We start from the raw sequence: 27594 nt of genomic DNA, 5'->3' as shown, positions 1-27594 counted from the left end.
TTGTATATAACGCACTTTTCATGCTTCTGTTATTCAGCAGATATTCAAAGTAATTTCTTAATAGTTGCGGGACTGTTTCATGCAAACAGGAAGGAACCTCTTCGTGTAGATTTTAAGCTACTCCTCAGAGAGTGTTTCTTAAACAGTTCTCTCTAATCATCCTGTGGTGTGGATGCAGAGCTGCTGTCTTAGTGCATTAGTCATGTTTGGGATTCCTACCGGGGAGAAGGTGTGCTCTTGCAGATTTGTGTAACCTGCGACATTTATTACACCTGTCTGCATCACAGGTGTGTGTGTGTGTGTGTTTATTTGTATGTTTTGCCATTTCAGACCACCCAGTCATGTTACCAAAGAATTGGTATAAGCTAGTTATCAACTAGTGATTTATGGAGCCATTTCTGCCAAAATTAAACAAATATTTTTTGCAAACAAACACAATCCACTTTGCAAAGGATAACTCTACTCTCAAACAAACAAAGTAATTTGCAAATACAAAGAGCCATTTGAGAGAAAATGAAGAGTAGTTGTTGTGTCTCACAGCCTTAACAAACAAATGTGCTGTGTGTTACACACAAAAACAAATTATTTTTTGAAATTAGACTGAAGAGACGATGACGATGGAGTGATAAACCCAAGTGCAGTTTATTAAACAAAAGTGAGATCCAAAACACTAACTAGAAAAGTGATCTTAATAAAATAAAGGGGGTCTTAAAAAATCAGAATAAGGCCCAGGTGATCTATACATTGTAGCAAGGACAAAAGACAACGGAGATTTTTAATTTATATCTGACGGTGTCACATTAAGCATTATTATTTCAAAAGACTTACATTTATATCCTGTCCTCTGAGTAACACCAAAAACTTCACTGTAAATTTTAGCAACACCTCCGCGACCCTTCAGACGTGGCTCATGTTTATAACAATAACCTGGGGGAGTAGATTCATTTAAACTAATATATTCATTCGGTTTAAGCCAGGTTTCAGTCAAACAGAGCGCATCCAAACTATGATCTGTAATCATTTCATTAACAATTAGTGCTTTGGTAGAAAGAGATCTAATGTTTAGTAGCCCTATTTTTATATGATTTGTATTTTTAATTTGTTTTGTTCAAGTTTGACCTTAATAAAAAAAAATTCTAAATGTTTTATTGAGGGTGTTGTGTTTGGAAGTTCAGGGAACAGACACAGTCTCTATGAGATATCTAGGTGATACAGTCTCTATGTGTTGTAGTTTATGTTACCTGTGTTACGTCTCAAGGCAGCTAGCAGACGTTCAGATTAACCAGTTTGTCTGCTGTTAGAGAATGAGTGTGAAACAAAAACCTTCCTCTCCAGGGGTTCAGGATACAGACCATCCCTCCACCTGTTCCCTGGCTACATTAAAAACAACACTGCTATGGCATAGGCTTATAAACTGGTTTGATCTGCCTTAATGAATAGGAAATACTGTTGCATTACAGTTTGGTGTCTTGTAGGTTAGGGTTGTTTTTCCTGTTTTTCTGATTCATTCGAATTTGTGCTTTTACAAAAAAAAAAAATTAGATTTCTTTTTTTAAATCGAGATTTTACCACAAATATTGCAAACGCTATTGTTAGATATGTTGTAAATCCACCAAAGTCTGAATAAGGAAGAGAAAAATTCATAGCGCTTAATGCTCCCGATCTGATCAACTACATGTGGGTGTGTTCCAAATAAACATGACAGGTTAACAACACTGAGACTGATTTAAAAGACAGCGGCAATATTTCAAGGATGATTGTACACCATGTGATTGTAGCTCAACTTCATCCATCACGCATGTATACACCAACTTAATACCATAACTGGCCTCAGCGTGCGCATGTTGATGAATGGTTTCTGTGGAGCGGAGGGGGGCGGGGCCGGGTCGGAATATCTCGCGCGCCCAGTCCCCAATCGGCCTGATGAGGTGCGCGAGGGATAAAGGCGGCCAGTGACTTGTTCGAGAGAGAGAGAATTACGGGCATGTCCGCATGTGTGTTTGTTTATGTTGTGTTTTGAGTTTTCATTAAATTATGATTTATATTGACAAGCCTGTTCTCGCCTCCTCCTTGCCCTTCCTTTAACTGTTTTACAGTTTCCTTTTCCTTTTACCCATAAAAAAAGTGTTAGTTACTTTACAGTTACGGATGTTTCATTTCAAATCATATGGATAGGCCATATGGCCGTGGCCAAAAGTATTGTCAGTGATATCAATTTTGTGTTTCACAAAGTTTTCTGCTTCAGTTGTTGTGGTGTTGATTCACATTGTTTCTAGATTATTGTTAATATAGAGCAGGGTTTCCGTTGTCCGGTAATTACCGGACATTGGCCGGTAAAAAAATTAAATGTCCGACAAAATTAAATCTTTCCGGTCAAATTGTCCGATTAAAATTGCCTAATAATCCCGTCCCCCTAACACAATCTGAATTTGAGAATAAGCCTAAAATGTATAAAGCAAAAATACACCGATCTCTTGCTATGTTATAAAGGAACAGGCTCTATCGTTTGAAAGTTATGAAACAACATCGCATGCTGCATTTCAAATAAAGCGCACGCCTAAAACGGCTGCAATATCTAAACAACGAACAATTGAGTGAGACGTTTCAAATATGGCCAGGCCCAGGCAGACTAGCTTTAAAAGCTTTTTTCAGAGGCCAGACGATGGTGAATCAGGAACATCTCATTATAGATAGATCAATGCTTCTAATCCGCGCATTCGTGCAGTTTTTTTTTCTCTATCATCAAAACTGAATAGCCTATGTTCATCAGTGCGTGGTTACAGTCTATATCAAGCAGGGACACGTTTGTGTGCATTTTATTTTGTGATTTCACCGGAATTAATAGAGAGTCTCCACGAACGGCGATAGATTGAAACGCTGCGTCCTAGTGAAGATTGCGCAACTTCAGCGCGAGCGTCGTCCATGCAACTGATAGCAGCGGACACGAAGCTCAGCTTGATTTCAAAAACAACAGATTTTAGCGCTAGATCTCTTATTTAATAACGGACTAAATGAATAATCTGCTAGTTAACTGGAGATGTTTTATTTATTTGTATTAGGTACATCCGTGCCTCAATGTTTCAAAAAGTGAATGTGTGTGAAACCACAGTAAAAAAACAATTGGCGTTGATTGACGCCAATCGGACGTTCATGTTTTTTTTTTCGTCTATTTGAAAGTTAAGCTAATAATAATATGTTGCATTCTATACGGCCTGATTATGTCATTTTTTAAGTTACATAGACTGCCTCCAGTTTTCCTCAACTTGACTAATTAAGAGGCGATATATTTGACCGGCATATCATCAAAATGTCCGTAAAACGAAACCTCTGCCGGTCACTTTGACCGGCACCATTTTTTTCTAGCGGAAACTCTGATATAGAGTGATCAGATGCATTTTAAATTATTGCAAAAAGCTTCATTGGCCCAAAAAATTTACTTTATCACAAAAAACAAATTTCATTGTTTTTTGGCCCTGGCACAAAATGACCAGCTAACATAATTTCACTAATCATATCAGCAGCACCTGGGAAAGTGTGAACGAGTACTAGTCAGGTGAAATCACTATATCATTCTGATTGGATTTTAAGAGCAGAATGCTTTAAAAGGAGGGAAGAAATGCTTCCAGTCATTGTGTTCTTGTTTGCAATGTTTACCTCTAAATAAAGAAATGCAGCCATCATCACATTGCATCAAAATGGCCTCACATGCAAGGAAATTGCTGCAAAGAATATTGCATCTGAAAGACCATTTACCAGATCATCAAGAACTTCAAGGAGAGAGGTTCAACTGCAGTGAAGAAGGCTTCAGGACACCCCAGAGTGTCCAGCAAGCACCAGGACCATCTCCTCCTGTGGAATCGTGTCACCACCAGTGCAGACCTTGCTCAATATTGGAAGCAGGTTGGTGTGAGTGCATCTGCACGCATAGTGAGGTGAAGACTTTTGGACAATGGCCTGGTGTCAAGAATGGCAGCAAAGAAGCCACTTCTCTCCAAGAAAAACATCAAGTACAATGATTGGACAGCAGAAGACTGGTGCAAAGATATTTTCTCTGATGAAGCCCCATTCCAACTCTTTGGGTTATTTGGAAAATCGATCGATTCGAGTCCGGAGAAGAAAAGGTGAACGCTACCATGAGTCCTGTGTCGTGCCAACAGTGAAGCGTCCTGAGACCATCCATGTGTGGGGTTGCTTTTCATCCAAGGGAGTGCCCTCTCACAATTCTGCCCAAAAACACTGCCATGAATTGTATCAAAACGTCCTGCAAGAGCAACTTCTCCTAACGATTCAGGAGCAATTTGGTGATGATCCGTGCATTTTCCAGCATGATGGTGCACCATGTTACAAGGCAAAATTGATAATGAAGTGGCTCGGAAATTATTACGTTGAAATTTTGGCTCCGTGGCCAGGCAACTCCCTGGATATTAATCCCATTGAGAACTTGTGATCAATCCTCAAAAGGTGAGTGGACAAGCAGAATCCCACAAATTGTGATCAACTCCAAGCACTAATAAGGCCAGAATGGAAAAATTTATGTCACAACCAATACTTTTGGCCACGGCTGTACAAGGGAGAATCAAATATCCGCCGATCCTTTTGCCATGATGATTCAGATAGATCGCTAATTATTGCTTTGTTCTGTGATGTGTTTCAAGTGTACTGCATCTTTAGCCAACATTTGACATGCGACCATTTTGACAAACTGTGATTTGAGTTGTAATTATAAATTGTTTCATATTTCTGCACTGCACAGCATGAACCGCTAGATGGCACATCACTATCTGCAGGGGTTTATGAATATACACACAAATTGTTTGAGGTACAATGAGACTTTCTAGATAAACTTGATAATTTACAGATATTTTTTCTAGGGAACTTTCTAGATTGACTTGGTTTAGATAAAATGTATACCTACACTGGCTAAGAATTATTTTGCAGTTTTCTTATTCTATTATTTTTGAACATGTGGGTTTATTAGATTGTAATTTATTTTACATTTACACTCTGACAACTTCCCCCTGTGGTGCATTTATTTTTCTTGCACACCTTTGTTTCCAATAATAAAAAGATTTCTCTAATCAGGTTGCTTTGCATTCTAATAAAGAACATACCATTTGAATCATGTTGGAGTGCATTTAAAAGTTGAAAGAAATCAAATTGTGAATTGTCCATAAGTTTGATAAAAATCGAGGTTTACATTTTTTGCCATATCACCCAGCCCCAGTGTCTAGTGAATTTTTCACTGACCTACATTTTGGATGTTTATTTCTATTCTAACTAGCATGTTAATTATGTCCATTTGCCCAAAGCCACATTTCTCCCCAAATCACAGTATAGTTAGGCTAACATCCAGTTTAAAAAAGGAAACAATAACCTGTCCTATTAAAAATAAAACTTGCTACTGACTAAACTCATATGACATAACCATTTGCCAAATAAATAATGTAAAGGAGCTGAATGTAGTAATTGGGCATGACATCTTTCTCTGTTAATTAATGCCTTGGTCATACACCAGTTTACAGAATTGTGAGAGGGCCCACTCCCTTGGATGAAAAGCAACCCCACACATGGATGGTCTCAGAATGCTTCACTGTTGGCACGACACAGGACTCATGGTAGCAGAGACAAAAATCTTGACCATCTAGATTGGGTTTTTAAGATTTTTTTTTTACTCTAATCACTGCATCATCATTGACACTCTAAGAGTGACCTTTCAATAATGGAATCTCTTGTTCTGATAAAGCACTAAATTGATTCTATTTTATGAACAGATCATTGTCGGATGGCTGAGCTGCCTTCTGGGCTCCATGTTACCCTCTTTAAGTCAAGAATTTTGTTTGATGGGCTGGCAATTATGGTAATTTCAATGAAATGTTTCTAAAACTCATTAGTATTTTTCATGCATTAGGAAAGTTAAATGGGTTCTGTGGAGGTCTTGCAGGAGTTGTTTCACTTTCCTTGCAACTTGTTTACAAAACTTTTATTGTAAAATATTTTGAAATCAGTAAAGTGAGTTGTGTGTCAATTGTGCTGAACTCACACAGCTACTTTTATTAAATGACAGTACACAGTGCAAAAGTTCATTTGAGACCATGTTGAAGTTCTCTTTAAAGTGTGAAGTTACTCAACGCTCAGATTTTGTCAGATATTCATTGTTTTTCTAAGACATCCTTTTGTCATCAGAATGGTGTTTTTAGGGAGAAGAGAAGATTGTGTTGCAATCAGTGTTCTGTTAATCAGATTGAATCTGCAAGGTGTTTTAAATTTGCTTTTAATTGTAAAACACCAGTGTACACATGGTTGATTTAATTTCAAACTTAAATTTTTTTTGTCCCAACATGTTTTGAATCCGTTTAATGAGGCACTTGACATGTAATGCATATCAGATTTCCCTCTAGAATCAACTGAAACTGTTTTCTGTTTTCAGCTTACAAACTATTGCGCATTTATTTATTAATTTATTTATTTATTCATTTATTTGTCAGGGACCATGCACAAAAACATTAATCTCACAAGAGAAGTGATGCTTTGCATCAGATTTAGCTACTAGCTAATTTCCATCTGCAGTCCCTGGGCAGGTAGATCAAAACAAATATGCACATAAATACACACATATATATCAACAATAAAATTCTAACATTGTACAAAATTAATGATGACAGCAATCACATTTTCTCACAAAAGACAGAATCAAACTAATTGTACATACAGTACACAGTGAGAATGACATTTGCTTTTACTTTTGAAGCTGCAATCTCCTGACCACTTTCTGTTTACTCGGCCCAGATCGCTTGCTTGCTTGGAGTGTCACGGACTGACCGCCTTGGAACATTTGCGAGTCCGTGGAACAGAGTTTTGATCAAGGCTGATAGACTGTGCTTCAGAGGAAGATATGTGAGCTCTCCACAGGAAGAAAACGCTGGACTTATGCAAGTTTTGTGAGTTAATAAATAAAGTTTAAATGAAATATCCACAGAAGGTATATGATATTTCCAAACATTTATTGATATGTGCCTTTATATCATTAGACAAGACAGTTACAAGTTACAGGGAACTGTTGAGGAGAGAAAGAGAGAATGAAACACTCAAGCACTTTAAACATGAGCTCCTGCATGTCTGCTGCGCCTCTGATATGCAGGACAGTTTAAAGGAGATGTTGTTGCAAGTCAGTCTGTTTTGCAGCAACACGATGGCACATAAAAACTAAAACTGTAATTGGTCATTTACATGTCTAAAGGTGCGTACACACTGCCAGCGACTTTGTCGCTGCAGGTCGCCAGTGGCTGGTGGTGAAGTCGCTAGTGGGTGTTCCCACTACTGGTTGCCTAGTAACGTTTATAAATGACATTCACGGATGTCATTCCATTGCTGTTGAAAGCGAATCTCTTTTCTTGCCACTAAAAACAAACATTTTGGAGGGAAAAGACTAAATATAAATGGAATCAGTACATAAAATGCTTTATATCAAAGATGAATGAGAAACAAGGCGTGCTGTTTGCCAGAGCGGCTGTTTATCTGCGGCGAAAATGCAAATGCCGGTCTGTCTGGGTCCATAAAATCCCTGCGATCTCAGATACACCTTTCCACGCAGTATTTTTCTTAAAAATGCCCTTGTACGTGGGAAGAGACATATCATAGAGCACTGGAACATTTCTAACAGCAAGAATTAGCCTTTCATCCATCTTTCCGTTACTGCACGAGCTAAGAGAGAGAGAAGGATCACGTGAGCTCTCCCATCTTCTCTCCTATTGGCTGTCGCTTCCGTTAGTCGCTCTTCATTTGAATAAAGTTGAACTTGTCTCAACTTTGTCGCGTCGCTGGACACGCCCACATCTAGTCGCCAACGGTCGCGACAGCTCGCGTCGCCGGAAGTCGCTGTGCTCTCATTGAAAATGAATGGTATGGAGTCGCTGTCGCTGGCAGTGTACGCACCTTAAGACGACTCCTTCACGTGCAACTAGGTGATTCTTCACGCAATCGCAGCTTAAGAAACTTATGGTCCAAACGAGAAATGATCTGCCAATAATTTATAAATGCCAAAAATTGTCCGATTTATCGGTCTCTACGATTATATCGGTCAACCACTGATTAGAAGTTTGTTTACCTGAGAACATCACTGTTTCCTGCTGAGCTCACAGTAGTGTAACGGTGCTTAAACCTATTGTACACTTCACGACTCAAGCTCGTCTCCTTTTGATGTTTTGAGTCAGCGACTGGTCTGTGACTAGAAGTCTATGATCTCACAACAAATGGTCTTGTATTGTCGGCACTCCTGCGACATGCCGATGCTAGTTGCAGATGCTACGAAAGATTTAAAATAGCTTAATATCTAGACATCTTGTCATCAGGTGTGCGCACTGTCCAGATGAGAGAGAGAGAGAGAGACCCACAATGACCACAGCCAATGAAATATTAGGTCTGTTCCAAAACTTGGTGAGCTGCCTTGCTGTCTTCTGCGTACATAAGTAGCTGTCTTCTGTGGCAGCATCCTTACTGAAATGATGCCCCATGAGCAGTGGTTCAGTCGGGCCATACACACGTATGTGCCGTATGCTTACATTTTTCTCAGGGCTGTTTGCATATAAACTTCTAAGGATCAATATTTGCATATGCCCACTTGTTTTGCTGCTTTAGAAGTCCATAATCTACTGTCATGTTAGTTTCCATTTAACTGTGTTGGATGCTGTTTCGTGAAACTGCTGATTCTTTGTTGTAATTGGTGCAATATCACTTGAATTCTACCATTCCCCGCACCTGACAACCACTGTCACCCCCGTCATTGACTGAGAGAATTCATGGAAGTGAGTAGAGTCACCCTCAAGCTGAAGCAGCTGTATCAAGTAAAATTAATAGACAAAATATTCCAATCGTCCCATAAAATAAGGAATTGTTCCGTAATTACTGAATAAATTGCGTTCTGTATAAAATCCATACGCGATGCCATTTGTCCCTTTTTTTTTTTTTTTTTTGGCATCACACACCCAAACTGCTGAGAATGTTTCACAAATCGAGAGAAATTGACCTGAAACACAAACACCTTTCATGTGAGTTGTGTGAGATATCAGCTGTTTTAACATGGACTGCTTGGCACTGAATGCGTTTTTGCATCTGTCTGCACCACTTTTCAATGTATAGCAGCGCCTCGTGCAGGAGTGCATGTATAAATGTGCCATTCCTACAATTCGGTGACATCAAGTCCCCAGTGCAAGAGTTTTTGGTATTTATATTGTTTACTCGATTGCAATTTTTACAGGCTTGTTAGTAAGAATAAAGAGTTTTATAATGTTACACACTTCTGTTGGCTTAAAATTTACGTAATTGAAATCCTTTTCTATTGGACTGTGCCATTTCCTCATGTCCCCAAAACTGCACGCCAAACATCTAACCCATCTAAATTATTGGAGTTAATTTTTTTTCCCCCTTACATTTCAAGAGTTAAGTATTACATTATCTCACTAACAAGTATTCATTTGTGATAAATTTGTAATTTCAACACTGATAGTAAAGTTTTTTTTTTTTTGTGTGTCCCTTTTAAATCATACTATGTCATTTAATTGAAGATGTATGTTTTGAAATGACATCACACACTAGAGGTGGATTCTGCAAAATTTATTTTTGGTTATTTGAAGATTGTAACTCATTTTGTTTTATTTATGTTTTCCTATATTTTGTGGCGATAGTCATGTTTGGTCTAACATAGCATGTCCACCCTGTTATGGGAAGATATATGGGAAATTAACATAATTTTTAAATTTCTATATACAGTTTTTAAGTTATCAGAATAAATATTATTTTACAAATATGTTTGCTAGTTATCAATCACAGTCCATGTAGTGGCTAATTTATCCTCTGAATGGTCCACCCTGTTATTTTTCACCCTGACACTGGCCATTTAACTTGAAGGACGTCTGAATTTCTTTTTTAATTTAGCTTGACCAGTGTGACTAATACAATCTTTAACATGTCCCTGTAATGATACATGAAGATGCTTGTTTTATTTTTCAAAGGTTTCAAAGCCAGAATGTCACTGAATTCTAAGAATGACCTATTTACAATATGTACAGAGTTGCAGTTCTGCCACTCTCTATTTGCAGATTAAGCAGTCTGCGTATAACGGACACATCACGATGCATCTTGTTCTTCAATATTTATCTTTTTTCAGTTTCTTCAAAATATATTTTTGAAAAAAATATTTCAATGAAAACAATAGCAACATCTCCCGATCTGCTGCCTCGTCATTATTTTCTTCTGTGTTTCCCCCGTTGTGTGCAAATCAGTGCAATTATTGGTGCGAGATCGTCTCTCGTGTTGTTTGTCGCTTCTTATCACGAATAAACTCTCCTGTTGCTATGTGCGTGGGTTTGTAAAAGAATTTCGGGATCGTAGTTTCATTCAGGCACAAATGGTCATGTGTTTGATACAGCTCGTCTGCAAACAGTCTTGTTTGTGCACTTGACTTTAGTGTATGCACTACATACACTACACATACTTGTTTCTACATCTGTCTTTGGCGCGCACCACTGCTCTGCCGCGATCTAAACTGAACTCCGAATCGATTCTGATTCTTTTGAGAATCGATTCAGAATCGTTTAAGTGAATCACAGTGCATCGCTGAAACAATTTTGTCCAACATCTCTACTACAGGGTGAGCCGGAGGTAGAGAGAGAAGAAACACACACTCAAAGGACTGAGAAACAAGTATTCAGAGGGGAGAAGTGCAGAGACACATGGTAGGATGGCTGTTGCGGAGTAAAACTGCTTCTCTGCTATGCAGTCAGTCTCTAACCAATCGCAGCGTTGCTGTGTGACCGAACTTACAAATGAGATCAGCCTCAATTTGTGTTCCAGCGTTTGTGTGTATGGCTGTGTAAGCGTATGCATGACGTATACAGGCACCTTGTCCCATAGGTGAGAGATTCTTGGATCAGTGATGTTGATGGTTTTGATACAGCATATAATTGTGATACTCTTGCACATTCATGATCCACTTTTGATAGATTGTTTTTGTGTGAATCGTAGAGCAAACAAATTGATTCACACTGCCGTTATTTATCAGCCATGTGAGCAAAATGTGGCAACTCTTTCAGATGTGGGTGCACACTTTTTTTTTTTTAATGCCTGAAAACATTTCAGTATAGTATGTAGTTGGGGATATGCACACACATACTACTCAGAGCTTTACATTTGAGTTTAAGCCAAGTACAAATATAGCTGACACTCGCTCAATAGCTCTATACGGACCGGGGTCGTTTTCTAAACAATATTTAAGTTACAATTATTAACAAAGGACGTCTGTCTTTCATGCACTGATTCAGATTGGATTGTGATCTCTGTTTTTATTACTTAGGTGGGAGTTTCTGTTGTCTGGATGTGGCCATAATTAATTGGCCTTAGTTGGGGTAAACATAGTGGACTGCTTATTTGACATTCTTGTGTTTATCAATCTATGAATTCTGGCAGTTTTATTTCCTCCCCGTTTCTGAATCTTATGGGCTTTTTCCATATACACTTTGTAATGCTTGAGCATTGCTTGGTTTTCCTATAACATATTGCAAGATGTTGATTAAGTGTGAAGATTGGCTTCTTTTTAAAGAGCAGTCAGGAGACGGATGCCCTGCAGACAAATGCGTTGAAAGCAGCACAGATCTGGCATCTCCTGAGTCACATGTGTGAACATGTATGTAATTAGACAGATGGCCTGTGTGTTTTTGTTCATGTGTTTATGGATTTTAGGCCTGTATATATATGTTGGTCCTTCTGGCGGGAGGAGACCAACACAACTGTCACTTGTTGGGGTGGCGTGTAAAGGTTGTAAACATGCACTCAAATTATAATATCATTTTGTATTGATGTTTAGGGTAGGGGGTAGGACTGGGCGATATGTCTAGTGTTGCCAACTGTCCCAAATTTGCCGGGACATCCCTTATATTGGGCCTAATTGATTTGTCCAATACGTGACTTCCCTTGTCCCGTTCATTGACTGCTACGCTAAACAGCAGTGCTGGCCATGATACTTGAGATTGATCACCGACACCTGTCATCCAATCACAGCCTCCTTTCACGCACATCAGTATACGTTAAATAAATGCGCCAATTCTTCCACAAAAAAAAAGAAAAGAAATTAGGGTAATGTGTGATGCTGTTCAGTTGATTTGGCATGTGGAAATACAGATTAAACTGCAAATATGGATAAACCTGCAAAAAAGACAGCAGCTACAATAAACAATGGGAAGTAAAAAAGACGTGGGCTAAGCCCATCAGCGGTGACTCAACTAAAGCCTTCTTTACTTTATGATGCAGGGAATTTTCAGTTGGCCATGGAGGTGAGAATGATTTGACACAACATACTTCCACAGAAATGCACAAGAAGGCCACACAAGCTAAAGGTGCAAGCAATATCACAATGAATGTTTAAGGACCAAAGACTGTGTGGGATATCCTGAATGATCTATCTCTGACTGAAGGTGAGCCTGTGTTTTACCTAGTTGCCACCGATGCCTCAAACAAGGGCAATGGAAAAATGTTTCCAGTGTGCGGGAGATATTTTTCCTGTGTCTGATGGAGTGCAGTGCAAGTTACTTGACTTTTATGAAGATAGTGATGAAACTGCAAATGGAATTCATCAAGTTCTGATGAACTGCCTGAAAAAGTATGAACTGGATATAAAATACATCACAGCCTATGCGGCAAATAATGCCAATGTAAACTTTGGAAAACACCACTCCGTTTACCAGTTATTGAGTAGTGCCTACAGTCACATTTTGAAAGCTAACTGCCCAGCTCACATAGCTCATAACACCTGCAGTCACTGGTTTTAAAGATCTTCAGCCACTTCTCAGTATCTTCTTCCAAAAGAGAGGAACTGCGTGCATTTTTTGAATTTGCTGACATTGAGTGGCGTGAAATTCTGCATAATTTTTGCTCGCAATGGCTGTCTCTCTTCATCCAGCTGTTGATCGTCTCCTGCAGAGCTGGCCAGCTCTCACCTCATACTTCAGGTCCCTTGGGGAGACCTGTCCTGTGGCACTGAGGAGGATTTTTGAGGATGAAGAAAAAAACTGCAGCTGCTGAGATTTATCTGTGCTTTTTCCATAACATGTGGTGAGTTTTTGACACACTCGTTAGAAAGCTGGAGGAAATAAAGCTCTGCATCACAGATGTTTACGAGGAGGTGGGAAAATTCTAAATGAAGATGCTTCAGTGGAAAGAAAACAGCTTTTTTTGAGACCAGACCAAGCAGCTGATGGACAAACAAGTGTCAGCACAGAGATCAAAGCAGCAAAAGGACTTTCTGAAGTTTTATGACTCTGTCATTCCATACATTGACAAATGGTTTGATTTCTCATCAAAACCAATCGCCTACATGAAGAGCTCTCCTTCACTGACCTTGGGCAGGTGGTGGTTGCCCTCAAAATGCCAACTATATGAAGAGTTTTGAAAGCCATACAGGATACCACAAAATCCACCAGCAAGAAGTGGGTTGCAGTTTTCCAAAACATAAGGAAAGCCAACTTGAAGAACATGCTCAGGATTGTCTCATTTGTCCTCCGTGTGCCATGCTCAAATGCCTTTTGTAGAGAGGATTTTCTCTCTGATGACCATTAAATGGTCACACTCAAGAAACCGATGCAGCAGAGAGCTGATCAAAAATGAACTTGAAATATCTGTGAATTGTGACTTGTCATGCAAGGACTTTTCTGTGGCTGCACAAAAGGACAAAAGACTGTTTCAGTCGGAAAAAAAGCAGCCAAAAATATCCATGGATAAAGTAGACTTGGTGAGCAGAGGCATGACCCTCTTTTCCTCTTTTGCATTTAAATGTTTTATTTTGTCAAGTTTTGTTTTCAACTTATAGTTTGAGTTAATAAGAATGTGACACATTTATTCCCCACCACTGTTTGTGTACACAGAGGGTGCACATTCTGAGTCTCTGCAATTTGATACCTCTGCAAAACTACAACATGTTATTTTTAGTTTGTCACATGTAAGATTAACGTGAAGGGAATAACTTGTCTAACCTATAGTGTAGGAGTCACAAGTGTTTTGTTTTAGACAAATAGTAAAGGTAATGGTTCAATTTAGGGCTGAAACGATTAGTCAACGTTATCATCAACATCGACAATAAAAAATTGTCAACTAAAATGTTATTGTTGAATAGTCGTTTGATGTCATTTAAAGTAACACGAGATCACATTAAATTCTAATGATGATGCGTGAGAGCAGCACTGCAGTTTGCACCTGACTGAGGAGAGGAAGAATTACACAGATCACAGTCCAGATGCCCTCTAAACTTTCCAAACAACTTCAGCTTGTGTAGATCACAAAGTACAAGGGAATTATAGAAAAATAACAAGTAAAAGAAGCACACTCGTTGTGGAATAAGTGGAGTCGGATCTCTTTAAAGGAAACAACCCAATGTTACATCTTAAATGCAGTTATATTTAATGTGTTATAGCTTTATTAAAGTTCAGATAGTACAGAAGCAGATCATGTAATTAACTACAAACTCAGAAACTGGCATTTCTCTGTGAGCGCCTCTTTTATGAGTTGCGTGAATGTCCCGATCTAAGGGGGGAGAGATTGAAACTGCATCCGGCTGATGCACGCTCGGTCACGGTGATGCTCGTCCCTCGAGCTCACTCACTTAATGCAGCTAGATTATAACGTGATGGCTCATGACTTATTGAATCATAATATATGTCACTGTGCATTTCTTATCGTGAAGAAAATTGGCAATACGCAGCTTTATTAATAAGAGAGAGTTTTTTTTTTTGTGAGATATAGATTGAAATGAACAAAGGTGAGATGGAAGTCTTCACCCCATTATACACTGCAACAAAATACGTTTATGATTTGTTTTGGCTTGTTTACCAATAAAAATATCTAATCTCATTTAAAACAATACTTTAGCAGCTATACTGCAGAAGAAAAAATTGTTATCTGAGAATGTTGAATATAATTGTAACGAATAGGAAGGAAGTTCAGGAGCTGGATCTAGGTGCGGCAAAATTAGTTTAATGAACAGAAACAAGCAAGTACAAAATAATGGGTAAACACAGGAACAAATAAAACATCCACGATGGGAAACAAAAACATAAACAGGCAAAAACATCCGTGATGGGCATGGGCATGGGCATGGGCATGGGCATGGGCAAAACACGGTAGGCCAAAACACATTCAGGTACAACAACTGACAAAGAACAAGCAACCAACAGGGCATATATACAAAAAGACTAATGAGTAAATGAAACACAGGTGAGGACAATAGAAGACAGCTGGCAGTGATGAAGGCAGGGAATTATGGGAAGTGTAGTCCAAGGGGAACAGATGACAGTGGCAAAACACATCGCAGACAACAGTGAATCATGACAATAATATTAAAAATACTAATATTTTAAAATATTTCCATTTTAAAATCCATTTAAAAAAGATGCATTCACCTGAGAAGCAGCATATCAGTGTATTTTGTCTTTACTGCACTCCCAGAATTATAACATTTACATTTATGCATTTAGCAGACGCTTTTATCCAAAGCGACTTACAGAGCCCTGGAGTTAAGTGCAAGTCAAAAACACTTGATAACAATAGGACGTTTTGCAGTGAATTTCTTTACTGAATTCAGTTATAGAAAGTATTTTTTAGAGGTATTTTGAAAAGATGATTTTGTCCTCTTTATTGTTAGTAAGCACGTTTTAATATAACTTTAAGTCGGGGCACAAGCTGAATAATCGGTTAAGAGCTAATGATTAACCGTTGCAATAGTCGCCGGATAGTCACATAATCGTTCTAATAATTGTAAGATTATTCAGTTATCAAAATAATAGTTAGTTGCAGCCCGAGTTCTATTAAAGGACCGTGTTAAAGGTACCTGCTGTAAATTAACAAACTATTATTAAACCTACCGTATGTTGTCAAGGCATGAGAGTTATGTATTAATAATTAATAAAGAGATTGGCTATCATTATGACAAATGGCTTAAAACAATACACTGTATATCCACACAAAACCATACCTGCACTGCTTCGGCTGGCCACCTTTTCTCCCTTATTTCATAGTGACAAAGTTGCCAACCCTAGATATGCCTATAAAAAAATTATACCTCATTATTGTTTCAGCCTATTGACGATATTGAATAAATAATAAATATATATATATATAATTATGTATTTGCTCTAAAATGGATGTGGTTTTATGTTTTTATCAGAGGGAACAATTTCATCCAAACAGCCATTGTGGCCAAGTAGATTAAATATTTTAAAGACATTAAATAAAAATCTAATAATTTGTTTTTCATTAAATAAACATAAGGGAGACTGAAATTCAATAATTTTCATTGATATGCACTTTATATTTATATTTCATAAACAATGATACATAGTTAGGGCTGGGTATCGAGTTCGATACATTTCAGACACCGACCGAATTGCCTCTATGCAGTCGAGTATCGGAAAATGTCTTGTCGTTCGGTACCAAATTTTGATATCTAAGGAATTAATCTCGTCAGCATGTAGCATGCTAGATGTGCCCAAATCTAAAAGTGCTGGTGATTGGCTGTGTTTAGGCATCAAGGAAAAACACTAGTATCAGAAAATGGTTTGAGTTTCAGGGCTGAGAAAGAATGTTAGCAGTAATATTGCTAACACTGTTCTACTTTACAGAGAAATACTAAACTGTAATAATGAGCCTTTAAAATATACATTTTACAAGCGCACGCATGAAGCGAGCCACAGCGACACCGAGAAAAGCGGTAATGATTCTGAATGTGTCGTAAAAACCAGCAAGAGACTGTCTGAACATTTTTTTTTATTTATAGAGAGATATGCACATTAAGTTAACATGCAGTAAGCAAGGTACTAATTTAGCTTCCCCACGAACAATTGGATAAGCCTAATAGTGCATATTTATTTGGGTTTTTTTTTTACGTTAGAGCGAGCGGCCATGCAAAGTGGCTAACATTAGGCTACTTGCATGTTTCAAATGATACGGCATGTTTTGAGGTTGATGAATGATAGGCGAACGTTTGCCTGCAGAGTTTGCATGTCACCTTCTTGGGGTCATCCTTTACCCTCTTGCATTGATCCCGCACTTTGAATTTCCTGTCCCACATATTAAATACTGCATGGACCAACTTTGTAAACGATCATGTCTGTAGCGAAGACAAAACGCAATGTCCGTGCAGGAGGACGGGTGGTCGCAGGAGGTTAAACTCAATGCAGAATTTGAGACGTGCTGGAAATGAGACTGTGGTGTGAATTTAACATTTTAAAACTTAACAGTTTGATGCAGGAACATACACTGTTGAACATTGTTAGTAGACAAATGAAAGTAGTGAGAGTGTGAAAAATGTTTTAAGAACACTTTATTTTCTAGAAATCCACTGTTCTAAAAGTGCCTGAAGTTGAAGAAACGGCCAACTATATTATGGTTGTATCAGGAGAGAGAGATGAGTCAGGTTTCAGCTCTCCAGAAATTATCTTCGTAATGGTATAGGCAAATTAGATGATAGTTTTTACCAATTTTAAGGCCTGTATCATTTGGTCATTTCATATGGTTGACATCATGGTTGCACAGAATCAGCAGAGGATGAGAAATCAGTAATGATATTTTATTATACTACTCTGACAGCATTGAATCAATACACTTACACAAAGTATCAATATTTTAATTATAATAATGCTTTTTAAAAGCTTTGGCATTTTTTTTTATTTTTTATTAGTGAATGCAATGCTTTTTAAGCTGGAGAGAAAGGCAGCTTTTTCTTTTGTCATTCACTTGACAACATATTCACTTTGATTGCCGTGTTAAAAGGAAAAGCAAGTTTGCTGGTGAATGTCTTAGTACAGTCATATAAAGTATGTATTTCAATGTATTGCAATGCTTGGGGTATTAAAATATATATTGTGACATATATACTAGAGATGCACCGATTGCAATTTTCTTGGCCGATTTCCGATTTTTTGCATTTGTGACCTGCCGATACCAATTTTCTTTCTAAGAACTATTATTGACCGCATATACAAACAAAATCTACCTTTCTTCAATGCAACAATTTATTTTCATAATAAAATAAATTATTCAACATTACAATTTCCCCCAAACTGCACTAAGTTACAGGATCTTCTCTCACTTAAACAACTCTCAAAATAAAGTGCTCTGTGACTGGAAAGAGGTAGAAATAACAATTAACTGCAAATGAGTTGCTTTATATAACAAATGTCATTTTCCACTATTTTTATAAATGGACCTTTTCCTCTTTATTACTCATCTAACAAAATAATTATTTAGGTTTATGACCTCAACCTGTCAACCTACAACCCAGTTGCGCTGTTGATATCTGCGCAGGCAGTAGACGCGGGATGTTAAATCAAGCATCGCTGGTAGATGGGTGAGGAAGACTCAGCTGGTTCTCCGGTGGAAAAAAAACAAAAGATACATGTACATTTAACAACAGCTGGATGGAAGAATTTAATTTCATATCCCGAAGCCATATCAACAATGCCCACGCCTTTTGCAATGTGTCGCACTGATTTTAATATCGGACACGGTGGGAAAAATTACGTTTCTCAGCACATTAAATCACAACGGCACAATTTCTATAGTATTTAGCCTGCCTCTGCCATCCAGCACCCCACTTCCCCTCTCCCGGATTTGTGTACCCAAATGTTGACAGATAACAGGCTGCGTGTGTGTCATGTCACGAGATTAAACAACTCGGGCAACGCGACGTCGGAAAATAACCACCTACTCTGTATCAAGGAAATGTATCAGATTTCTGAACCCTCTGTCTTCAACAATGGAGAACAGCTGGTCATCCAGTGCCATGAATTCCATAATTTTCCTCGTAATTGCTTTGGTATTTTCGCTGCTCATTCCAAGGGATGATAGGAGAGGCTGCTGACTTGTGACTGGCTCTGAGCTCTGGCTAGCTTTAGCCGCTTTCACTTTTTAGCCTCTTTTTTAAAATGGGCATTTTCAGCTGGGTGATGGTGTTTTAAATATCTAATTAGGTTTGTTGATCCGAAAGTTATTGTGGTGGTTCACCGGCCGAGCATGCGGAAAATCGGCTAATTCCGGTCCCTGGCTGGTCGATCGGTGCATCTCTCTAATATATACTCATCAAGTTTAGTTTTCTACAGTATCTGTTCATAGGTGCTGTCTCAGTGACATACATTTGTTAATCTCTCTGGAGTTGAGGTTAAAGCTCACTTCTTTTTTCCTACATCACTGTTTGAATGGCTGTGCCTAGTCAGCTTTTTCCTGTAATCTCCTTTCAACTGAAGTCAATCTCTTCCTCAGTAAGTGTGCAGGGCAGCTGCTGGAGGCAGCCCATTTCTGGGGGCGTTTTTTTTCCCCCTTCAGTCTACTTACTGCCCTCAGTGCGGCTTGCTGCATTTGCGCCATGTTTCATTAGTAATTCTGGACCATCCTTGCAGCATTTTCCCCCTCAGTTAGCAGCAGCATTTGTCAGAATGGTATTTTAGCATCCTGGAGGGAAGATTCAATCAGTTATCTACCAACAAAAACCAAAGAACACAGAAGCAAAACAAACAAGACAGGACCTATCCCGACTGAATTATTTAGCAGACCCGCATTTGAGAGATACTGATGTGTAATTGCACAAACAGGCTTTAATAGCAAACGGCTCTGATGCAGTGACTCTCCACCACACATGCCTGAGTTGAAGGTTACTGCTCCACTCCATGGTTTTTCTGTTTATAAGTGCGTTATTGCCTAGAGCAGTGGTTCCCAACCCATTTTTCTGGAGGCCCCCCAACAGTAAACATTTTGGATATCTCTCTAATCTCAAACACCTGATTCAATTAGTCAGCTCATTAGTGGAGAATCCAAGACCTGAATTGGGTGTGTCAGAAAAGAGAGAAATACTAAATGTTTTGGGAGGCTTCCAGGAACAGGGTTGGGAATCACTGGTGTAGAGGATGTATGGAAGACTGCAGATGTTTCAGTGCGCACACTACAAGAGTCTGGTTAGTCTATCTGCATCAGTGTTGTAGATCATCCTGGTGGTTTGACGAGCTAATTGTTTGGACAGACAGTTTTGTTGTGACATAGCTGGAGGTGTGTTCAGGTGTATGTGATTCACAGATGCACATAAGGAGTGATGTGTTCTCACACACACACACACATGCACTGACACACTGTCCTTTCCCTATGGGTACAGGTGACTTCTTTCTGACCGCAGTTAGGAATTACATTGTATTGCACTCTATTTCGAGTACTACAGACTTTTTAAAGCTTTGCTCTAGGGATGCACAATATAGCGTTGGTACCTCTGCCATATTTAACATGTATCTATTGTTAGGCCAGTATTAAAAGCTAAAGGTTTTGTATAATGGACAGTAGAAAATGTTTCATGTTTTGATGCCTTGTTTCACTTTTAAATGTGATTTCACTTCTTGTGAACAATAGTTTATGAAGGGTAAATAAGGATACTTGAACTATATGACAGGTGGTTGGAGGAGAGCGGTTGAAAAGTAAGAGCACTGTCATCAGCTGAAAAGGAAAGTTAAGTTATTCCATTTTTGTGGAAGATTACAAAGACAAATATTTTGTTGGAACAATCTGCACAATCACATTAAACTCTAATGATGGTGCATGAGAGCAGCACTGCAGTTCAAGCACTGTCAGTTCAAGGAGAAGATGAATTACACAGATCACAGTCCAGATGCACTCTAAACTTTCCAAACAGCTTCAGCTTGTGTAGATCGCAAAGTACAAGGAAATTATACAAAAATACCAAATGAGTAATTACAGAAACTAGGGCTGGGACGATTCATCGACGTAATCGACGTCATCGATTACAGAAATACTTCGATTTTCATAACATGCATCAGTGCGTCGCAATGGAATAATTAAAATGGCAGTGCCCAGTTTAAGCATGGATTCCCCAAAGAACAAACTGCAGCTAAAAAAAAACTTGCCCATGGTGATCTAAAGCATGGGAGTATCTTAGCCGGAGACCCAACGATGTGGTGCTGTGTAAGATATGCAAATTGGAAATGGCTTATCACAGCCGTACAACCACCATGAACAAACACTTGAAGCGAAAGCATCCCGGATCGCTTGTCAAGACGGCCATGCGTATTCTAATTTTGTTATTTGACCGTTTTATATTTTCTGCTTACTTCTGAATATTTTCTAAAGCACTTGTGTCTCATTCACTTGAACTTCAAACATCTCAGGGAACCGCACCACAGACGTCACAAGAGCAGCTTTCTTGAGTGTGTTAAGTTAAACCACTTCCCAAGCGCTCTGATGAGCATGCCGTCTACAGATGCGTGCGCAAAACTCCCGCAAAAATATATAAACAAGGTATAAACGGATTTGTTTTGTGAACGCAATGTGCTCCAGTTTCACTTTACGGCCATGTAATGTCAAATATCTGCGGTCATTGTGGGTTTATTCAAGCAGTGTTAACACGCAGTGAGACAGAGGAGATGCTCTATGTGGAGATGATCAAATGCAAGAAACAAAAAAAAGTCTTCGTTCATGAGATGTAAAATAATGTGTGAAAGTGAAGAATTTAAGGCAGAAATATTTTACTATTGCATAATATAATATAATATATTAGCTATACGGGTTGGCTGGGTTACAAAAGAAGCAAAAGAAAACAAAACATTGAATGTCCAATGGATCAAAATTAAATCGGACAAATAAGGGAGATATATTATTATTTAGACATTTAATTATTTTATAATTTTATTTGACTGTCATTCATATGTTTTTGAAGCCTGAAAAGTAAATCATATACCCTTATTTTATTATATGACCCAAGCTAAATTTGTATAAATGACTTTGTTGTGTGCATGATGCACACATAGTGAGTCTGTATGGTAATTAATCATCATATTCGTGAAACACCTAAAACAGACAATTAATCATCATAGTCCTAAAACGGTAATCATAGTCATAATCACAAATATTTGTTTGGTAATTCATTGTAAGCCAAATTTCACAATCGTTACCCCTAATTTTCATTATTAGGTTCCTACCTTGTGAATTGTTTTGTTACAAATGTTTCTTTTACTGAGAGTTGATTAAGAATGCACAAGTTTTAGTTATTAAGTTTAAGTTATAGTTAGAAAAACATTTAAGTGTTACTCAAATTGCACTAATTTTACTGTAAAATTATTTTTTAATCTCTCCAAAATCAAATTAATGTTGACTCTAAAATGCAGATTACCAGTTAAGACGGGGCTATTTTTGTTGCAGAATAATGCCCTGCAGTGCACACTTTGTTTCTTGTACATTTGTTTGTGTTTAAGAGAAGATAATTGATTAAAATATTGAAATATTAATGAGACAAGTTTTTTATATTTATTTTGGGTTAATTAATTGTTATATTAACCAAGAAATAATGAGAAAAAAATCTTTAGAAAAATCAGCAAATTAGTCATTAGATTAATTGACTAATCGAAAGAAAAAATAATAATCGTTTGATTAATCGATAAAAACTAATCGTTAGGTGCAGCCCTAACAGAAGCATTCTCGTTGTGGAATAAGTGGAGTCGGATCTCTTTAAAGGAAACACCCCGATGTTACATCTTAAATGCAGTTATATTTAATGTGTTATAGCTTTATTAAAGTTCAGATAATAAAGAAGCAGATCCAAAACTGGCATTTCTCTGTGCGATCAGGGCCTCTTCTATGAGTTGTGCGAATGTCCCGATCTAAGGGGGAGAGATTGAAACTGCACCCGGCTGATGCACACTCTGTCACGGGATGCTCGTCCCTCGAGCCCGCACATGCTAGATTATAACGTGATGGCTCGTGACATTTTGAATCATAATATATGTCGCTGTGCATTTCTTATCGTGAAGAACATTGGCAATAAGCAGCTTTATTAATAAGAGAGAGTTTGTTTTTGTGAGTTACGCAATAAGGATGGATTGAAGAACAGAAAGGTGAGAGATGGAAGTCTTTGCCCCATTATACACTGCAACAAAATACGTTTATGATTTGTTTTTGTTTTGGCTCGATGTCCAATATAAATGTCTAAAACTCATTAAAAACAACGTACATTGTTTTAGCAGCTATACTGCAGAAGAAGAAAAAAATCTGAGAATGTTGAATATAATATTAAAAATAAAAATATTTTAAAATATCTAAAAATCCTTTAAAAAAAAAAAAAAAAAAAAAAGAGATGCATTCACCTGAGAAGCAGCATATAAGATATTTAGACTTGCTTTTAGAGAATATACCTTGAATATAAGTATATTTTGTCTTTACAGCACTCGCAGAAGTGAGTTTGACCCAAGTTGATCAATTTAAAGGCAATGCTACCAAATACTAACAAAGTGTATTTAAACTTCTGACCCACTGGGAATGTGATTAAATATATATATGCTGTGTGTGTGTGTGTATGTATGTATGTATATATATATATATATATATATATATATATATATTAGCAAAAGAATGGTATATACTATGAAATTGAGTGTTTCTTTCAACCATACACCTTAATCTTTCTGTAATCTTGGCAAATCCATCGAAATGATTTATTTTACATCAGGCCTCCTAAGGTGTGTCATCATCTCCTTCAACTGCTGCCTGTCTGTCCTTTGCTGACCTGAGTTCCCATGCCTCTCTCCTTTCCAGACTGAGAGATATTGATCTCTGGGCTATTCTTTACAGTACAATGCAAAGCCTGTCACAGAGTAAGAAGTTATTTTAATTTGAACTCCACCTCCTCAAATGCACATCTATGCAGAATCTTATCCTCTCCTTCCTTTTGTTGCACGGATCCCAGCATATCTGCATCTCCCTGTACCCTTCATGTAGCTATTCAAAGCACATTGTTGATGGGTGACATTTCAGAACGCTGCACGCTCTAGTGGACAATCAGCCTGACACAGCACATCATGCAGGCCTGTTTCAACCATTTCTGAGAACCAACACAAGAAGGCGGTCATCTTGGTGAAGAAGGAATCTAAGCAGAGCGTGAAGGTGTAGCCTAGATTTAGCCATATACAATACCTTAGTAGCAATGTTGTTTGCACTGCTTGGTTCTTTACTCAACCAGTGGGTTTAGCAGAGCTCTGCAGTCAAATGTGCCAAATGCAGGGGAGTGAAGCTGGCACAGTGTGCATCTATGTTTTTGGTGAGATGGCAATGAGAGCAAGAGTGAGAGCAGAGAGGGCTTCCCCAACCTCACTGCCGCAGCAATGCATTGCTGAATGAGAAACGTCTCGGGTTACATGTGTAACCCTTGTTCCCTGAAAAAAGCGGAACGAGATGCTGCGCTGCTAAGCACTACGGGGAACAACTCTAGCTGTGAACCGAGCTGAAATAGTGTGTGTAACACGTCAATGAACATTGACAGGAATTTATAGCCTCAGTTGATGTAATCATTAGATGCACCTGTGGCCAGGCTATAAATGGATACGTCACCAGGTGTCGTCAGATACTTCTTTTTGAAGAGCAGTCCTGGGACGTCCCAGTGCGGCAAAGCAGCGCAGCATCTCATTCCGCTTTTTTCAGGGAACAAGGGTTACACATGTAACCCGAGACGTTCCCTTTACAAAAAGCTTCACTTTGATGCTGCACTGCTAAGCGCTACGGGGAACGCAATACCCACGCCGCCGCACTTGGGGCTGTCCGGACCCCTACGGTTGTGCAGAGTACTCACAAAAACGCGAGAGGTCTCAGACATGAGCTTGAGATGTCGACTCAAGGGCATAAGAGCCCGGAGTAGCATAAACATCTAAACCATTCAATTTTGATGAATGTGTGCGGAGAGGACCAGCCTGCCGCATCACAAACTTGTTCAGGCATGAGCTGAGATGTCGACTCAAGGGCATAAGAGCCCGGAGTGCAGAACATCCAAACTAGAAAACTCCAATGAATGTGTGCGGAGAGGACAACCTGCCGCATCACAAACTTGCTGCAGAGGGAGACCTCTAGCCAATGTTTTAGAGGAGGAGAGCCCTCTGGTAGAGTGTGCCCTAAAACCTACTGGCGAAGCTTGATCGCTACCGTAGGCCCGGGTAATAATGAGGATGCCTCTTTGAGGGCACCCCGCCCACCAAGCCGTGGCAAACCGCAGTGGCCACATAGAACTTGGCAGTGGCGAGGCAAGTGCCTGCTGACAGTTCTTTCTACAGAAAATCCAGAACTGAAGCAAACTGGCAGTTAGCTGGTTCTGTAATAAGAACTTTAGTAGATGGAAACGCATGCAGGTGCATTTGTGCTATGAATGCGTTACTACGATCAGCCCCTCCATGGGGTTGCTGGGCGACTCGGGGAGAAGTAGAGGAGACATTGCGCTATCAACAGAGGCGAAGAGGTCCTCTTCTGCCCTGTAAAATCTACCCAGATCAGTTCCAAGTGGAGGGAGCCCTAGCACTTGAAAAGGTCTCGATAACCTCAAGAGAAAACCCTGTGAACCTTATTCGGTACCCTTAGGGGCCAGACATGAAAGGTTTCACAATTCGGGCCAAGGATGAGAAGGTCCTCCCTGTTCGGAATCGCCCAAGGCGAGCCGTCGAGGAGAGGAATTAACTCTGAGAAACATATCCTGTTCGGCCAGCGCAGCGCCGTTAATAGGAGGCAAGACCCTTGCTGGTGAACATTGCCAATACTCCCGGGAGCAGAGAAACCGGGGAAAGAAACGCATTCAATCATGTATGTGTCTTAACGTCCAGACCCAAGGGGGCTGGGTGATTTCAGGGAGAAGTAGAGGAGACATTGTGCTATTCATAGAGGCGAAGAGGTCCTCTTCTGCCCTAAGATCTCACCCAAACTTGTTCCAAGTGGAAAAAGCCCGGCATTTAAAAAGGTCTCGATAACCTCAGGAGAGAACCCTGTGTCCCTCAGTTGGTACCCTTAGGGGCCAAACATGAAAGATTCCACAATTTGGGGCAGGGATGAAATATTGCCCTGTGCCTGAGATAGAAGATCCTTCCTGTTCGGAATCGCCCAAGGCGAGCCGTCGAGGGAAGAGATTAGCTCCGAGAACCAAGCCCTGTTCGGCCAGCGTGGTGCTATCAGTAAGAGGCAAAAACCCTTGCTGGTGAACTCTGGGCAACTACTACCATAAATCTGCTCCCATATACGGGCATCCAGGGATATAACTGACCTGAATGACAGGAGCTTGCCCTGGGCCCTAAGGAGAACCCAACGTGTCAGAAATACAGCTGACAAGAACGTGGGTCTCCTTGATGATTTATGTAAGAGGCTACCGCTGTATTGTCCACCCGCACCAAGACATGGTAGCCTCAGGAGGAGGTATTTCAGGGCCAGAAATACAGCCATCAACCCGAGACAGTGACTGTGACAACCGAGCTGACGACCCTCCTATCCCCTTAAGCTGGACGACCACTTAAGGCCGCTACCCCGCCCATCAGGGAGGCATCTGTCGTTAGCAGCCTGCGACAACAAGACGCACCTAGAGTGGGACCCAAGGCAGAAAACCGGGCTCTGAACCACATAGAAAGGGAACAAAGCCTGAGGCGCGTAACCCTATTTAGCCTAGAGGTTTTGGCCCTTGGAAGAAATCCCCTGGCTTTTGGCCACAACAAAAATGGTCTCATGAGCAGAAGGTCCAGAGGGATCACCGTGGACGCGGTCGCCCTGAGACCTGGAAATCGTTGATACTGATAACAGTGCAACCTTGACCTAGCCTGACTTTGCTCAGGGTGATCTGAATGGACTCAATACTAGCGGGAGACAGTTGTGCCCGCATTGTGATTGAACTCCATACGATGCCCCGATAGACAGTGTTCTGAGTGGGAGAGAGGACGCTTTTCTTGGCGTTGAGCCTCAAACCCAGAGAAACAGATGAGCTAAGACGATGTCCCTGTGCTGAACTGCCAGTTCCTGGAACTGCGCTAGGATCAGCCAGTTGTCTACATAATTCAGAATGCAGATGCCCTGGAGTCGCAAGGAGCCAGCGCTACATCATGCATTGTGAATGTGTGGGTAAAAAGGGCTAGGCTGAGTGAAAGAACCTGACCCTGGAAGACTTCGCCCCCGGAAGTGAACCTCAGGAACTTTCCATGTTGTGGCAGAACTTCTAAATGAAGTATTGAAGTGCGTCATAAGATCGATGGTGACCAGCCAAACGAGTTGTAGGGCTTGAGACACGACCGTCTTGACAGGCATCATCTTGGACTTGAACACCCACGGGTAGTTCAAGCTTTAAGATCTAAGCCAGACGCCACCCCTCACCCTCCATGGGAAACGGGAAGTATTTAGTGTAATAACCTAACTCTCTCTCTGGAAGGGGAACACATACCATGGCCGCTTTAACCAGGAGATTGAGTTTTTTGTTTTGTTTTACGGTAGTGAGAACACGCCGTTGAAACATGGAAAAGCGGCGAGTGAATTAAATCCTGACGCCCTTATAAGACCCACAGAAAAGAATATATCCGGCAGAAGTTTCCACGCTGGCAGGATCTCTGAGATGGGTATTATATTTGAACACTTCCTGTTGAGGGGTTGTCGGGTGTTCCGCGTCCTGAATAATATGCAGTTTTGCATATTATTTACCCAATTTTGATGGAAGCCTCTGCAACCCGAAACACCAAGAGGTGGCGGGAATGGAGGGGCTACGAGGGGGTACCGGGAGGGGTG

The 27594-nt window shown here is 39.7% G+C and overlaps 1 protein-coding gene across 2 annotated transcripts in view; it reads left to right on the top strand.

The window, feature by feature from the left end:
• Positions 1-27594, top strand: part of LOC127632762 (voltage-gated potassium channel subunit beta-2-like) — a 208154-nt gene that overhangs the window by 3641 nt on the left and 176919 nt on the right. The window contains exon 1 of one of the 2 annotated variants that reach the window (XM_052111519.1): positions 6809-6938. The exons of the other annotated variant lie outside the window; for it this stretch is intronic. The gene's annotated coding sequence lies outside the window, so the exon portion shown is untranslated. Of the gene's footprint in view, positions 1-6808; positions 6939-27594 lie in introns of those variants that run through there. 2 annotated transcript variants of the gene reach the window in all.

This window comes from Xyrauchen texanus, chromosome 39 (genome assembly GCF_025860055.1).
Source record: "Xyrauchen texanus isolate HMW12.3.18 chromosome 39, RBS_HiC_50CHRs, whole genome shotgun sequence".
Classification (NCBI taxonomy): Eukaryota; Metazoa; Chordata; class Actinopteri; order Cypriniformes; family Catostomidae; genus Xyrauchen; species Xyrauchen texanus.
The sequence above is the reverse complement of the archived record's forward strand: the minus strand, read 5'-3'. Positions and strand labels throughout refer to the sequence as shown.